The following is an 18,076-nucleotide window of genomic DNA, read 5'->3' as shown; positions in this document are numbered from 1 at the left end:
AAATGATAAAATACAGAAAGTCTTTAAATTTATATCCGACTCTTTACCGTTTCTATCACCGATCTGCTTGTATTAGAAATATGATATCGACTTAGTTATTAGTATTGTGTTGCAGCATAATTTGGCAAAACATCATATTGGTACTATTGAAGTAACGTCAAAAGTGATTCATTATCAGAAGGGATAGATCATGGTTGTTTTCCACGTACATTTTTAGTAATACCAGACAATAAAACAGGTCAAGATTTTAATCTATTGGCGTGAGAATAAATAAATATATCGTTATCAGATAAAACAAATGAGACAGATACAGAAACATTTCTCAACTGTTTGAGATTACCAGCGAAAATATCACATGAAGTGCTTCATGGAATTTAACTGGCAGACCAGGAGAAAACATTACCCCAAACTGACATGGAACAGATTAAATTTTATGAAATTCACTGTCAGTCACAGATTTCACTCATTGCCGAACGCAAAATGAACTAGCACAATCTATAAAGCAGACATTTATGGGAAAGTCAAAATAGAAGATTGTTGTCACCTTACATTACGCTTAGATCTCCCTCGTAAAGGTAACATTCGGACAATTATATACAGAAACATCAATGGCAAGAAATGTACCGAATTTAACATCAGTGCAGAAAATGATTCCCGCCGGAAATAGTGATTGTAGGCTGATACGCTTATGATGGGAAATTAAAGGTTTAGAAGATGGGTAGAAACTTGAAAATGACTGTTCTCTTCTTCCAGGAATGAATCATGAACTCAACCTTTCGGAAATGTATCCCTAGTTGGCAGTGGCTACCGAAAAGTAGATGCAGATCCATATGGAGAAAGTGTCCACCGATTCCTCGGGTCTTACCATGACATGAATCAAAAAGAAAGAAAGGAAAAAGAGAAAATAAGTTTATTGCCTTTCATGACATTCCGATCAAAGTCCTGATTCAAGGCCAAGCATTTCTGCCATTTGGATTGTCCGAAACGAAATTTACATCACTTCACTACCAGAATGGAATGAGGTAGAATATTTACGCACATTCTTCAATGCAGTTTGTTGGAATAAAAATTGCGATATTGAATTATACTTCCTAACATGATGGTCCAATTGATCACCATCGATGATGGTACCACACCTTTCATAGTAAGCTAGTAAACTTTGAAAATCGGTCTGATGCAAACCGAACAGACTTTTATATATTTAACATATTAACTGGCCTGTGAGCTTCAAGATAGATTTTAGTCCTAAGCCTTGTAAAGACTTGTCTTTTTAACTTCAGAACCGTGGGGTGCTCAGGTTATTCATGCTGTTATGCTATAACAACAGTGTTACATGACGGTATCCTCTGACATGACGGTAGTTTTATCTGTGGGTGCCCCAGCTCGATTTGCCCGTGAGATATTTGCTTCGAATGTATGCCTAAGCATTGGTTCAAATCCAATTTCTTTTTATTTAGCAGAAGGTTGGTGTAGACTACTAGTTAACATTCCTGAAAGGGTTGAGATTTAAAAACGTATGTTATTATTATTATTATTATTATTATTATTATTATTATTATTATTATTATTATTATTATTATTATTATTATTATTATTATTATTATTATTTGATTCCGTGAGAATACCGAAATCTATGTTTTAATACAAATCTATTCGTCTCCGATCAGTTTCTTTTCTACTGTTGTTATAGTTCATGCTGTTAATTATTAAAAATTCTCGTGTAAATTAGCCTTTGCATATTGCATCACGAAGTTTCTTTAATAAACTAATTAACATCATTAGTCTAATATCCTAGAGCTTTTATCTCAACAGTTTTTTGTAAGTTGATTGCATTTAATTTAGTTCTTTAAAAAAATAGTTAAATTAAATTAATTATGTGGAGCGTAGGTAGAAATTGATTAAATTTTGCTTCATCACAGAAATATTCACTGTTAATGCATGTGTGTAAAACATCATCGTGAAATTTTACATAAAGAGTCAAATAGTAAACGAAAATATTAAAAAGCGTAGACTAACTTGATTGCTGAGCTGTAAACATTTGAACATATAACAGAGCCGCTTCTATTTTTAAACCAGTGATTTTGTTTCACACTATAAAATTAGAATAGACTTCGAACTGTGATTATCTAATATTAAAACTGGAACTGAAAAACCTATCATTTTTAGTTTCAATAGGAGTTGTACGAAGAAGGAGTTTACTTTTGGGACATTGCAACCACATAAAGAAAATCTCGTTATCTATTTCTCTTCCTGCCAATAGGGATCCAATGTTGAAACTCAAGTAGTGTGTTTTTACCATTCTTGGTGCCAACAAAAGGTTAAAGGAGACGTTCGAGTTAAAAACAAGTTTGGTACAATAGATAGAGTTTTAAAAAATAAGAGACACATATTTTTTAAAATCTTGATATGCCGACTCGTTCAGCGTCTATAGGCGTTTGTTTTTGATGAATCGCAGATGCTGACGTCACCCGTGGGCTAGCGAGGAACTCAATGTGATTCATCAACTACTCACTTGTACAAAGAATTTAATAGATTGTTTTGTGCTCGTTAGCAGTTTTCTGTTGATTTCTTGAGGGACGTTTTCGTTAGTTGGTTTCTACTACAGCATAATTGTAAAAGAATAGAGAGAGAAAGAGAGAGAGAGAGAGAGAGATTACGTAGCGTTGTGCGAAGCAGTGTTTCCTCCAGATATTTTTTGGGGGCAGCACTGTCTCCCGGAACTCTGAGAGTGACCCCCGGAGGAGATCAAAATAATACACCTGTAATATAACAATAAATATATATATTACCGTATGAAAATAGTTTGTGCGGCTCCGAATACTAAGTGTGCCCCGCGGGTACATTATTTTTAAAGAAACACTGGAGCGAAGTAGAAAACACGTGTTAGTACAGCAAGTGCTGTGTCTGTGACGTGAGATAGAAATGCTTAACATGTGCTGTGTTTCGGTTGTAATTCTTGTGCGATTAAATCTGAGGGACACAAATTATGTTCTTTCTACGTTTCCAAGTCGTAAGAAATACCAAGTCGATATAAATTATGGCTAAAGAAAATCAATAGGAAAAATTTTGTGCCAAATAAAAACACTCGTGTTTGTTCCAAACATCTTGAAGAGTCCGACTTCTAGCAGTCATGTTTACTGCAAGAAAGGCTAATGACAGGAGAATCATTTACACGCAAACTGAGAAAGAATGCTGTTCCAAGTATATTATCGAAAGGTTTAGAATCCAAGTCATCAAACAAGAGCATATGTATGTCCAGTTACCAAAGTAAAAAGATCGTAAATACGCAATTGACGGTTGTAGTCAAGACGGGGTATTAGAGTTCAATAGCGACTGTGTCATTCATGATTCTGAAGGTTCTGTTTTAAAATAAATGTAAATACAACTGCTACACAATCTGAATTGGAGAGTAAAATATACCGGGTTGCAGAAAGAATCATTGACCATGACATAGTTCCGCAGGATATTGATTCATCGTCTAATTTTTCTGTATTAAGTGACACAATGATGATGAAACGGGTGAATAGAGTTGTTCCGCGGAGAGCGATGCGAATAAAACAAACTTAACCAGTAAAGTATTTTTCATATTCTGGCCAGCCTTACAGGTATTATTTCATTTTTGCCACATATGCCGCGCTCCTGTACATACCTTGAAGCACAAAATAATAGGGCCAGCATTAAAAATTGCAACAAAATGTGAAAATGAACATACTTATGTTTGTGAATCGGAACCACGATTAAAGAAAAGGTACTTAGGTGTTGTAGCAATCTCGTCTACCATCTATTTACGTAAATGGTAGTGGTTTCGAAAATCTAGCTCTTTTTGTAAAACGCTGAACTTATGCTTTGTAGGAAAAACTACGTTTTATAATATTATAGAAACTTTTGTGCGGCCCACCATCATACATTATTATTTTCTACATACAGATGACATTTTTAAGTCTTTGCAATCAGTTCTGGAAAAGGAAATCGCACTTTAGGACGTGCCAACGGACCACTCATAAACGAAACGCTTGACACTGTGCGTATGGAAGCCTTCTTTAGCAGCTTTTTTCACGGTCCATCCAGTCATCACAAAATGTCTTTTTCCTTTGTTACTTAGTAACGACTGAACGTATCGTGATGAAACAAGCACCATTCCTTTTAAAATTTTCAACTCTACATATGGGAATAATTTGTAAAAAAAATACATTTCAAATTCCAACTGCTCCTTTAATAACAGACATGGAATATATTCTTGAAACGGTAAATCCATATAAATGAAAGATATCTCGCTGTCCGTTCTTAGGATATTATTGAAACTGAAAATGAGTTTCTATCACTTCCGCTGTCAAAACATGGATATGTGTAGTGATAGAATTTATCCTTGGGACCTTTAATCTACACAAAAGATTTTTATCCTCTCCATTTTAACTCCATGCCTATCCAATATTTAAACAAAAACAATTTCTACCAGACCTGGTTTTAAAAGGACGTTAATGATGAACACGATATCTATTATTGTGACTTTGATTCCATATCAATAACCAGTAATCAGTCTTTATTAGATTTTTGTCGTGTGTGAATCAATATACAAACTTTAAGTGTGTGATTTTTACAACTGCAGTTTTATTGCTAATAAAACTCCAGCTGACGAAGGCAGTGTATAAAAGGTGTTTCAAAACAACGCCGATAACATTTGGGAGGTGATTTCTGACACGAAGATAAGACAAAAAGTATAGATCAACCTGGATGCACAAATGCTTCCTTTCGGAGTTATATGCTGCGAAAACATGAAAAAGTGAACTTTAAAGGTCCATAGCTCCAAAACTATGCGACCTATCGTAGTCGGGTCAAGACTTCACTTAGGAACTAATAGGTGCGCCATCCAAAAATCAACGTTTCAAAATCCTAGGGTACTCTCGCAACAATTTTTATAAAGGGAGTTTCACTACAAGCATATACCGGTAATTTGAAGTATTCACCAACTGTGTCTATAAAAGTTGTTGCCGAAGTACCTCAGGATTCTGAAATTTAGATATTTGGATAGGGCACATACTAGTTCCTAAGTGAAGTCTTGATCTGACTACAGTAGGTCCCATAGTTTTGGAGCTATGGATCTTCAAATTTCATTTTCTCATATTTTCTGCAGTCTATAACTCTGAAAGGAAGTATTTGTGCACCAAGATTGGTCTATACTTTTTGCCTTATCTTGGTGCCAGGAATTTCCTCCCAAACATTGTCGCTGTTGTTTTGAAACACCGTGTATATTTTGAGAGTATGCATGTGTTACAGTTTCGTCTATGTAACGTAGCCTTCCTCAGACACATACAGGGTTTTCATAAAGTCTGGACGGATTTAATTTGCTTATAATTTTCATAAAAATGCTCATAATGAAATCAAATAAAGTGCAAACGGTAGCGGAAGGATTAAATTTTTAGTTGGCAACATTGTTACCGTATCAAAGATGGCGTCGGTGAAAGAGAAAGCGCAATGTGTTCTGTGGTACGCAGAGCTAAAATTTATCAATTCCGGTGTGTCGAAAGTTCACCAAAGAGTTCAAAAAGCCGGTACCGACTGAGAGTGCAATCCGAAAGTGGCATGCTAAGTTCTTGGAGGCAGGAAGCGTCCTGGACCGTCCTCGAAGTGGGAGGCCGCCAACATCGCCTGTAACAGTGAGCAGGGTAAGGGAAAGCATCATCAACAGCCCACAGAAGTCGATTCCTAGTGGCACCCAGTTGGAGGTGTGGCGGTGAATGAACTGAGCTGTTGCAGATTACAGGTAAAAATTTAATCCTTCCGCTACCGTTTGCACTTTATTTGATTTCAATATGAGCATTTTTATTTAAATTATAAGCGAATTAAATCCGTCCATACTTTATGAAAACCCTGTACTTTGGTCAGCTGGAGTTTTATTTGCAATATTGAATTTTCCAAAGCTATATCATCATCATAGGTATTTTGCCTTTATTGGCAGGTCACTTGTCGCAGCTGAGAAGCTTCAATGCTCCACGGTCCTCCGCTAACTTCTTCGTCTTCGCGTATGATTTTTCTGTTTTTATATCATCCATTAATTGTAGTCTCCTTTGCCCCCTCCCTCTCTTTCCCGCCACCATACCGTCTAGGATGTCCCTCATGATACAATCTCTTCTTAGGCAATGTCCCAACCAGTTTCTCTTCCTCTTCCTAATAATATCTAAAAGTGTTCTTTTCTCACCCACCATTTCTAACACTCTCTCATTCATTTTCCACTCGACCCAACAAATTCTTTCCATTCTTCTCCACATCCAGATTTCGAAGGCTTCCAGTCGATTTTCGTCACCTTTACGTAATGTCCACGTTTCCGACCCGTACAGTAAAACACTCCACACGAAGCATTTTATGAGTCTTTTTCTCAACTCTTTATTCAAGGTTGCACAAAACAGACTTTTCTTCCTCCTAAAGGCTTCTTTCGCCATTTCTATCCTTGCTTCTATTTCGCGTTCGCACTTCATGTCATTACTAAGAATACTATCCAGGTATCGAAAACTATTCACTTGTTCTGTTTTCTCCCCTCCTACTGCAAAGCTATACTAATCATTTGAAAACTTCCAGTTTTAATAAACGGAGGAGAAGCGACCTATTCTGGAAAAGTTAGTTTGGATAAAAAATCGTTACTTGCTATCTCTGAGCATGTTTCCTCTTATACCTGTCGACAGGCAGACTGATGCGTTGAATTGTTCTATAAAACGCCCAACACTTATGTATAGTGTACTTTAGAAGTCTGAAAATTAGACAGCATATTTAATATGTCTTTATTAAACGATCAGCTGTGAGGTTGATTTCAAAACTTCCTCTAAGGCAAACGTAATGTCTCAGTAGGAATTTCCATGTGTATGGTACTTCTTCAAGTAAAGTTGTGGCGAGTATTGGTGATTATAAAGGAATGAAACAAACTTGCACATCTACCACAAGGAAACTATTTATTTTTAAAAAGTTACAATTATGATAACAACGATATAACAAAACAGAACAATTGCCAATTTGCGTACACTACAAAATATCAAGAATATTCGATGTGTAACCGGATATTCCATAATATGTTGGCTGATAAGTTCTTCCTATACTTAGCCTAATCTGTCATCACACGTGGACTCGCTTGTTGTAGCTATACGTTTAACTTAGAAATATTTTGTGGAATAGGTAGCTCGAATTCTTTAATACTTAATATGAACAATCAAAGTGAATATACGAGATGCACACCAAAATACATCCCGTTTGGTTCAAATTTCTCATAACAAGGAGATACATGGAAGTAACCTGTGTCTATTCCTCAACAAATTCATTTTCTTTATTGATATACAGTTGTTGTCGCTTCATCCATTTTGTGTAACATGTGGCGTAGTAATCTTTGGGAATATGTTTTCGATATTGGAAAATAGCAAGTCCTAGGGATAATCTACTAGCAAAACGGCGTTCACGAAGAGAGTCCTTCAGGTTTGGGAGCAGCCAAAAATCACTAAGTGCTAAATCTATTGAGTAGGGTTGGTGTAGCAGAAATAAAATACCGTTGTCAATCAATGAGGACGCAATGTTAGCACAGTGTGGCGGATCATTATCCATGTGACGAGGATTGCTATTTCTGGTTGTTTCTCAGTTAATTTCTTCAAACTTTTTGTATCTACAAGTATGAACATATTTCTCTAGTAGCAGAGACAATTTGCAAACCACTTGCTGTATGCTTGTATTGCAAGTCGGCTAAGCTTGTATCCAGCTTGATTGGCAAACGTGCAAGCATACCGTAAGCGGGATTCCAGTATCGAAGTTATAAGAGAGTAACCTTGCATTCAGTGTTCCTTGAAGCTGGACGCGTAAGCGTTTTACAAATCAAGTCAAGTCAATAGCCAATGAAAGACCACTTTTGACGCTCTACGAAGAGTCTAAAGCATCGTTTGCAAGTACAACAAAAGGCAGATTATTGCGTTTCAAGTGCAAGCGTAGAAAGAAAAAAGCCAAGCACGCGCCAACGGCCGAAAGCCTTCTTGCTTCTAAGGTTGCCCGTAATTGTATCAGCTATGGAACAGGTTAAACAATATCACTCCCTAGGAATCCTAGGAGATAGCATACAGCAGCTTTTCATTGGGTGCTACCTGACGAAACTAAGGGGAGATGAATCTGCGTATTTCCACTGCATCGTTGCCGTTTTATTTTGAGGTTGAATAATGGAATCTGAAATTCATCCATTTTTGCAACACTTTTTAAGAAATTGCGTCCCACTCTTCTGAAGCGTGTAAAATTTGCAACACTTTGTCGAATTCTTTCCTTTTTCTGATCGTCATTAAACATTCGTGGAACCCAGCTAACAGAAATTGTTCTACTCCCAGTTTGTTAGTAATTATTCCTTCTACTATTCTCATTGATTCAGTATATTAAAAATCTTCTGCACGGTCACACGTCACTTTTTCATGATAAAATTTTGAACACTGACAATGTTACCGCCAGATAATGCTGTTTTTGAACGCTCAGAAATTTTCTCACCTTTCACACTCGTTCTCCCTGCTTTGGAGTCACGCACCCACTTGCTGAGAATCCTTTCTGCAAGAATCCTATCATCAAACACATTTTTCAATTGGCAATAAATATCGGTTGTAAAACGTCCAGGTGAGGTAAGGAATTTCACGATTAACCGTTGTTCTTCAACTGAAAATTCCATGTCCATGGACTTACTGTTAGATGGTCAAAAATTAGTGCAAGGTATTTATTTTTAATTAACCTTCTAAACTACTGTAATTCCCAATGAATGCTCAAGCAACTTCCTGATTACTTCAGCTCTTTAGTGCACCTGTATGTCTCTGGGTAATTAACATACACTTTACAACCACTAAGGTTCAGAGATAACTACACTTCAACTAACTTTGATAATTATACAACAAACTCAGCCACCTAAGCCTGATATCCAATCTACAAATATCTCCAGCCACTTATGGATCCATTCCAACCTAAAAACATTTACACATTGTTTATATTACATACTTACACCAGTGACGCCTTTAATTTGTTTTCACAATTTCCTAACACCTTGTCCGATTATTCAATAGCAAACACCTTGCCCCAACTAATTGACATAACCTAACACTTACTCAAACAGACACTGTAACTGAACTGCTCCCTTCTAGTAAACAAAATCTGGATTGCTTAGAAACAAAGGATGTACGTTTCCGATGCCGCAGTTGTTTTCCTGAAATGACAAAAAAAAAATGTGGACTTCAGAACAAAACTTCACATACTTTCCGTATGTACCTCGTACTTGAGTGACATGGAAAAACTTCACACTATAATTCTTGAGAATATTTCGTACTAATTAATTGAATGAAGAAATGAGGCTTTGACCATGTCTAGTGTTTATCGGGTTTTGAAAACATGAAACATTTTGATACTTTCGAGAGTGATTAATTGTCAGGTTATGTGAGTATATTGATGTAAATGAACTACATTTGCAGCATAATAAAAGGCACTATATTGGCATGCCTTTATGTTATTGTATCCAGGAGCAAACTTATTTTTTTATTTCGAATTACAACTGTTTTCTTTTCGCTTGAACCTTTATAACAGAAATACTACAGCCAGTATACACTCTCAAATTCTTACGTTATCATCTTTGATTTTATTTTTAAAGAAAAAGGAAGAAACATGTAACGTTATTTACATGAAACGAAGACAATTTACTGAGCGTATTGAGCTGAGATCCATTTATCGATAGCTATATTATAGAAACCTCCTGGCAATGTTTCTTTATACTTGTTCTTGTGTCTGGGAAAATATATATTGCCCATTGTCCTTTTACATAGTATAAGGAATTACTGTTTGTTGGAAATGTGATTTTTCATCATCAGACTTGTAACTCGCAGTAGATGCTACATTCGCCTAAAAAATTATTGCGTAGCTAACCTCAAGGATCAACTCGTTACGTAGTTTACGACATTTTTTCTGGATTTCGTTTGTGTTAAATTAAATACAGGAACAAACTCAAATACTTTATTTGCTTCGGCACTTCCATAAAAACGTTGTATCTAATCTTTCCAATGCCAGATTTCTGTACTACAAAGAAAAACTACACTCATTTAATATTATATTTCTAGTATCTAATATATCATAATGGTTCCAATAATTCTTTTATATTTAGTTTAATTTGTTCTTACATTATGGTGTGGCTTGCTTTTATATACAATAGAATGAAGAATTGATTCACTCTTGCTTAATCTAATCCTAATATGGAGATTTAAAAAAAAAAGAAGCAATGTTAAGTCTTTTATCAGCATTTTGTTCATATATCAGAAATAAATACTTCATTAACAATCCATAAAACGTTTCAGTAATTCAGAAAATCTACTTCATTGAACGGAACAGGTATTGATTTTTTCTAAATTAAGCCAAAAGAATAGATATTATTTAACATTCTCCATGCATAAATTAATTTGAAATTGTTCGTATTCTTCAGTTTAGATATTGAACGCTTGGAAGAAAACTTAACTTCGAAGGTAAATTAAGTGCAACAGCGCCTATTTCTCTGCAGCCCATATTGCAGTATCGTATTGTGGGTTGCATGCGAGCCAGGCGTAATATTTCATAAGTCAGGTGAATGATTGTATTTTCGGACAGAATACTTGTCAAGTTATATGCTATGATCACTGTACTATATAAATATCTTTTATAGAAACTAGGTGAAATTTGACTGCATTTTAATAACGAGATCATTGACAGTATCCTACTTACACGCTCATCTAATTACGCATTTTGCGAGATTAATGACAGGGAAGTGGGACATAAAAGTGATAAAAACAGAAAAAAAAGCTCGGAACAATCAGGAAACAAAATCAAAATGTATTATATCAGAGGTATAGAAGCAAAACTTGCTAAATCTATTTTTCAACGTTGTCAGGAAACGAAACAAAAGTGACTCCCTTATGTTTCAGAATTGCTGAACAATTGTTTCTTTTCTTTTTTTTAAGTGGTAGATTTCACTCAGCTGCATTAAGTAGTGACCATGACCACTAAACAAAGAAATGTTCAACAATTCTGATACAAAAGCGGGATACTTTTGTTTCGTCTCCTGACAAAATTGAAAAGTGGATTTAACAGGTTTTGATTCTATACCTCTGATATATATTGCAATATCCTCTCATATTACTGAACAACACTACTTGTTCGACACAAGCATCAGTATAAGCAGCCGACGGATACCATCTCCGAGGGAATACAAAGAGATGCAAAGAGAACCTCTCCACAAGATTCCCCTCCAAAACTGGCTATAAAAGCGGACACCTCGAAACAAAATATATCAGTCATCAACTGGTTACATCCTACCTATCTCTCCAAGCTGCACTGGGCTGTGGAGATTAACCTAATCTTACCTCTGAGCTGCAACGGGCAATAGTTCCCTTAGACCCAGCTGCGAAGGCCAGGGTTGTTCCTAACCAATAAATCCTAAACCTTCGAAGGTCTAATTTATAGACTAAAGAACTATTAGAGAAATTACTTGTTTGTAATGTAGTGTTTAAATTGTATAGAAACTTCTATAATAAAAAAGGTGAGAGAGAAACCAGTGTACTGTTACTCTACCGAATATTACAATAGTATTGATTTTTAATGAGATATGTGAAATGTTATTTTCATTGAAGAGTTTCTGTGTGATGTAAAGAAAGTTATTCAATGCGAGCTAATTTCTTAAGTTTCAATGCTGGAAAATTTTTTACAGGTAAGCTAGAAAGCATGAAGTTGAAGGATACCTTTAACCATGGTAACATTTTTCCAAGCAGGATTTGAGATCCTATTTTACATATCGACACCACAGTCAAGATTGTAACATTCCGAAACCTTGTTACTGTTATCGAAAGTGAACTTAAACACCAGCATACGTTTCGTATTCTCTTTCGATAACCATTCGTCAGGAAACCAGGGAAATAATTCTCAATATTTTTGTAATGTCAAATATCTTGATCTTGTCTCAAATCAATACAGCTTATTGTATTCGTTATTTTGTCGCAGATGACAAAGTACCAATGGTCTTTTGACTGGAACGTCCGAATTACAAATACTTTCACCCCCTCAGTTAACCTGAAACTAGCACCTAGCTTAAGCTATTCTTATACTCAGAATCAGAAGAGTGATTTTCTGATGCCACAGACTAAACACCAATGAAAATGCTTGAATTGATTTCCATGACATAGGAAACCATTGAAGTTTGACCATTTGCCTATAATTCGTGACTAATACAAGTTAAAGCTTTGACGTGAGGCTTTAGTATTAAAATATTATAGTCACGTATAATCTCTAACTGTGCACACATTCTTAACTTACCTCAACATCCATAAGAGTACATTCCTTTGCTCTGAGTTAAGCTTAAGCATCTGCACAAAAGCAAATATAAACACTCTTATAACTCCTAATAGATTTATTGTAACCAATTTCCATATTCCAGTTATGACTCTACGTTACTACCAGTTAACCTACCAAACCTCACATAAACATCTTTACATAATTAGAGATAGATATTCCACAACCAGAGAGAACATAAATGATTCCTAGATTACCTAATCCATCTTGATCCGAATAGAATCCAACATATTTGTTTGCACAGAATCTAACCCAGCAACACATATTCAATATAGAGGCATGTGCCATTATTTCGTAACATTACGTGTCCGTAGCCTCATTTCCGACACATATTTCATTCATTGTTGGACTTCCTATCTGGGTCATGAACTCTACTAATGGTTTGAAAACACTTTACGCAGACGTCCTTGTCTCATCTAGCTTCAATGCTGAGAAAATATGCGCAACTCAACCCCTACCAAGCAATCAAGGTCTCAATGATCAAGACTCTTTGGAACGACAGCTACCAAGCAATCAAAAGAGACTTTCAGATCATTTGCTTATACTTTTAACATGGGCATCACGAAAAAAATTATGAAGAAAAGTCTGGAAGCTTTCGAAGCGTGGGTGTGGAGAAGAATGGAAAGAATTTGTTGGGTAGAGCGGAAAACGAATGAGAGGGTTCTAGAAATAGTGAGGAAGAAATGAGCAATTTTTGATATTGTTAAGAAGAGGAAGAAAAACTGGTTGGCATATTGCCTAACAGGAAACTGTATCATTTGGTCGTACTAGAGGGTATGGTGGTAGGAAAGAGAGGAAGAGGGCGAAGGAGACTACAATTAATGGACAATATCAAAATCGTACGTGAAGGCGAAGAAGTTAACGGAAGACCGTGGAGCATGGAAGCTTTTCAATTCCAGCAAGTCACCTGGAATAATGACAAAATACCTATGATGATGATGATGATGTTTATATTTTAGAAGAGTTATAACCTATGTTCAGTATATTTCACATTATTTACTACATTTAGTGAGATCAAGAAAGATTAGTAAAATGAAATGAAACGAAACCTTTGACTTTAACGTCCCCACGATTATGCCCTTTAGGTTAAGGGAGACGATAATTAAACTAAGTAAATGATGACGGAAGAATTGGTGGAATGAGAAAATGGAAAGTAACTGGAGTACCCCGAGAAAACCCACTGACACGACGTTGTCCTCCATAAAATTGCTTGGCCGGGAATAGAAAGATTAGTGTTGTCGCGATCCGTTACTTTACCTGGATTGATTCAAGAAAAAATAAAAGATTACTGTAAAGTATGTTATTGATCAATTACTGAAAGTGTGCAATTTATAAACGTGTAGAAATGCATAGGTTATTATTTATATTAAACAACTTTTGAAGAAAACGATTTTGTTAAATATAGGCCAGTCAATGAATACATACTACACCATAAAGCTATGTACGATTTGATAATTTGATTCAGAAATTATTTGTATATGGAATCTTTCCTACTTCCAAGGAAATCTTGTGTTCTATTCTTGAAACAATCATCTTTGTTTGACATTATTTGTTTAGCAGACATGCTTCAGAACTTTAATTTTGTTCAGGTTGTCATATCTGAGGACCCACAAATGCATCATCTTTAGTTTAGTATTTCATAGACAAAAACAAATCTCACAAGGGAACATCTTATATTGATAGTAGCATAGCCCAATCAAACAATGCGCAAGCAATAGAGGAGTGAAGAAAAGTGAGAAATCCAAATTTTTACGGGCCGACATCCAGAAACATTGGAGATACAGAGGAAAGAAGGATCTAGAATCATGTGACGATATCAATGCAAAAGATACACTTAAACAGAAAAAAACTTCAAAATGATTAAAGTAATCAAAATGACATTTACACAACAGTATAGTAAACAAACATTGCACCCACAGACATGCTTAATAACATCATGTGTAATGCAGTGTTGCTAACGGAACACAAAATGAAGTTTTGTTAAATGGCACGGAACACAATTTATAACATATAGCAAATCTAATAATGAGTAGAACCATAACTGTGAAGTCATAATGTACAGTGTTGCCAAAGTTTGCGGACCACTTGGTCATCCAAGTGCATGGATCATTTCAGCTTATGTGCTGTATTTTGGTACTATTCTGACATTTTTCTTTAGCAAAAATGCTTTGACACTATGCTTCGTCCGTTATTTTTGTACTTCAGTGATTATCTTCTTGTTTCTAGTCTCATATTTTGGTTTCAATTAGTTAGAATCGTATACTCTATGTACTCTTTTACATCCCAGATTCGTATAGGAATTCATATAGGCCTATCTTCCTATATGAACTGTATAGGAACTGTAACACTGTATCAAGACTTCAGAAGTATAGTTATAGTCATAATTAGATTTTCTAGATGTTATAATTTGTGTTTCGTGCCATTTAACAAAACTTCAGTTTGTGCTCCGTTGGCAACACTGCATTACATATGATGATATTAAGCATCTCTGCGGGTACAATTTGTTTACCATACTGTTGTGTAAATGTCATTTTGATTACTTTATTTTGAAGTTCTTTCTGTGTCAGTGTATTTTTTTGCATTGCTATCTTCACATGATTCTAGATCCTTCTTTCCTCTGTATCTCCTGTGTTTCTCCTGTGTGTGTCGGTCCATAAAAATTTGGGTTTCTCATTTTTCTTCACTCCTCTATCGATTGTGAATTGTTTGATTGGGGAATGCTACTATCAATGTAAGATGTTCCCTTGTCAGCAATATGCATAAACTCTTGAATCCATACCTTAGAAATTGTTTAATAAGATCCAATTGAGTGTGAACAAAAGAAATAACATATCTTCACGAGCATTTTACACTACTTATTTACAAACATATTGAATATGGATACTGAAAAGAGAGATTCTCATAAATACTTCAGATTTATATTTACACTCATTTCATATCTCCGAAAAATCCGAACAAATTCTTTGACATCTATGATTTCTTACTATTTAAGGTTAACATCCTATACTAGCTGACCAGGTTGACGGCCCTCGGTCCACAAATGATATTTCGTAGTATGAATACTTACACTCACTGTCCGCAATCCCAGGCACTCAATAGTGCTTTTGCAGGAAAGGTTATTTCTCGAGTTACGTAATTAAATAAACTTTTCTTCGTGTTCTTTCATGCTCTCTTCGTGTTATTTTAGCACTTTTTCTTTTTCTCCTCCTTGTCTTTTTACCTGTGCAGCAACTGTTAACAAGCAAGGCAAGGATAGAATACAGTTGGGACATTCAGTAGAGCGTTCACCTGTAGTCCGTGGGATCCCTGGTTCGACCCCGGCTCGCTTCAAGTGGACATTGTGGTAGACAAATACCGTGTGCCCGGGTTTCCTTGGGGTTCTCCGAATTCCTTCCACTTTTTCCATTCACCATTTTACTCATTCTCATCATCGTCGTCTTCTTTAGCCTACACTTCATAATTGTGTGATGTAAAACTAAATATTTTTATTATATATTTCCTTTAATTTACTATTACTTAATTGTCATTAATAACCATTCTATATACTTAGTCACAGAAAAGTTCTTAAAACTGTAAAAACAAATAATAAACATACATCATTTTTCTATTACTAGAAAAGGGAAGCGCTGGCTCAGTGGTAGAGCGTTCACCTCCGGTTGGGGTCCCTGGTTTGATCCCAGCTCGCGCCATGTGGACTTTGTGGTGGACAAACACCGTGCTAGTGGATTTTCTCGGGGCTCTCCCGTTTCCTCCCACTTTCTTCATTCCACCATTTCCCTCATTTCTCGTGCCTGGGTTTCCTTTTGGCTCTCCGAATTCCTTCCACTTTTTTCATTCACCGTTTTACTCATTCTCATTATCACCGTCTCCTTTAGCCTAACCGGTATAACCGTGGGACGTTAAACTTAAAGATTTCATTTCATTTTCTATTACTAGAACGGTTAAAGATCGCTACTAAACGGTCCACTGTAACAAATTAATCATTAATATAAATAGCTAATTAATATTTAAGAAACTCATTTTTTATATATTCACTTAGTTTCTAAAGTGGGAATAATGGATTGGATGAGTTTGTGAAAGAAAATTTCATTTTCCTTTTCCAGACCACTTGGAATCACTTCGATAGTAACAAAAAAGAACACGAATAAAGCAGAAGACTGGAGTTTAAAATTGAGTAAGGTTTCTCCAGACACCGTCTTAACATATTCACATTTATTCAGCAAGTGCAGTCAGGATAGATAGAAAATAAGAAGACGATGCAGTTATTGAAAGTTGGATATTATGGCGTGCAGCAGAAATGGAAGTGTAGAGGCTGAATGGCAGACTCAACGTATATTAAATGATATTCCAAGAGAAAGAAATGCATTTCTTTTATTGTCATCATCATCATAGGTATTCTGCCATTATTGGCAGGTCACTTGCCGCAGCATACTCTACGATCTTCCGCTAACCTCTTCGTGTTCACGTACGATTTTTCTATTTTGTATCGCTCATTAATTGTTGTCCCCTTCTCCCCCTTCCCACTCTTCCCTGCCACCATACCCTCTATCACATCCTCATAATACAGTTCCTTCTTACTCAATGTTCCAACCAGTTTCTCTTCCTCTTGTTAATAATATCTAAAACTATCCTTTTCCCCTCACCATTTCTAACACCCTCTTATTCGTTTCCGCTCGGCCCAGTTAATTCTTTCCATTCTCCTCCACATCCACATTTCGAAAGCTTCCAGTCGTTTTTCATCACTCTTGCGTAATGTCCATGTTTCCGCCCCGTACAGCACAACACTCTACACGAAGCATGAGTCTTTTTTCTCAAATCTTTATTCAAAGTTCGACAAAATAGACTTTTCATCCTCCTAAACGCTTCTTTCTTCATTCCTATCCTTGCTTTTATTTCAGTTCACATTTCATATCATTACTAATAATACTATCCAGGTATCGAAAATTAGTCACCTGTTCTATTTTCTCCCCTCCTACTTTTATATTTGACACAGACCGCTTCGTTGCAATCTCCATGGCTTTCGTCTTTCTAACATTTATTTTCATCTCATATTCTTCACAGCCCTTCCTCAAGTTTTCTAACATCCTACTCATTTTCTTTTCAGACTGCAACACGCGCCACTTCATCTGTAAATTTTATACATCTAATCATTCTAACTTCTACCGAAATGCCGTTTTCATGATCTAGGCTCTTTTTCACTATGTCTTTTAGATAGATATTAAAATAATGTTGGCGAGAGACAGCATCCTTGTCGAACTCCACTTCCAATTGCACTCTCCTCTATTTTAACACTTACTTGTTGATACAAATATAAGTTTCTGATGAGTCTTCTTATATAAAAGTTATACTATGCTCACATATCTGATCGAGAGATTGGCGTGGAAGACCCGGGTTCGATTCCCGGCGGGAGCTCATGTTGCTCGGATTCCACGTTAATCAGTAGGTCCACCTCTCATATAGCCTCGCTGCTGAAAGGGACGCTAAGCTAAAATCAACTCAACTCAACTCTGATCGAGAGATGTTCAGTGCATAGAAGTGAATGTACTATCAATTTTTATTAACACATGTTCGTTTCTTCTCTCGTTAGTTTTTTGATGTTACAATGTGTTTTTTTTTACAAAGGCTGACTACGGTTATGTATGTTCTGAAGGATTGTCTGGACATTGCATATATTTAATTAAACTATTGTCTTATACCTAATCATTTTGTGACACAACTTAGTTGT

This window comes from Thermobia domestica, chromosome 9 (genome assembly GCF_964235325.1).
Source record: "Thermobia domestica chromosome 9, izTheDome1.hap1.1, whole genome shotgun sequence".
In the NCBI taxonomy this organism is placed as follows: domain Eukaryota; kingdom Metazoa; phylum Arthropoda; class Insecta; order Zygentoma; family Lepismatidae; genus Thermobia; species Thermobia domestica.
This window is presented reverse-complemented; position numbering follows the sequence as displayed.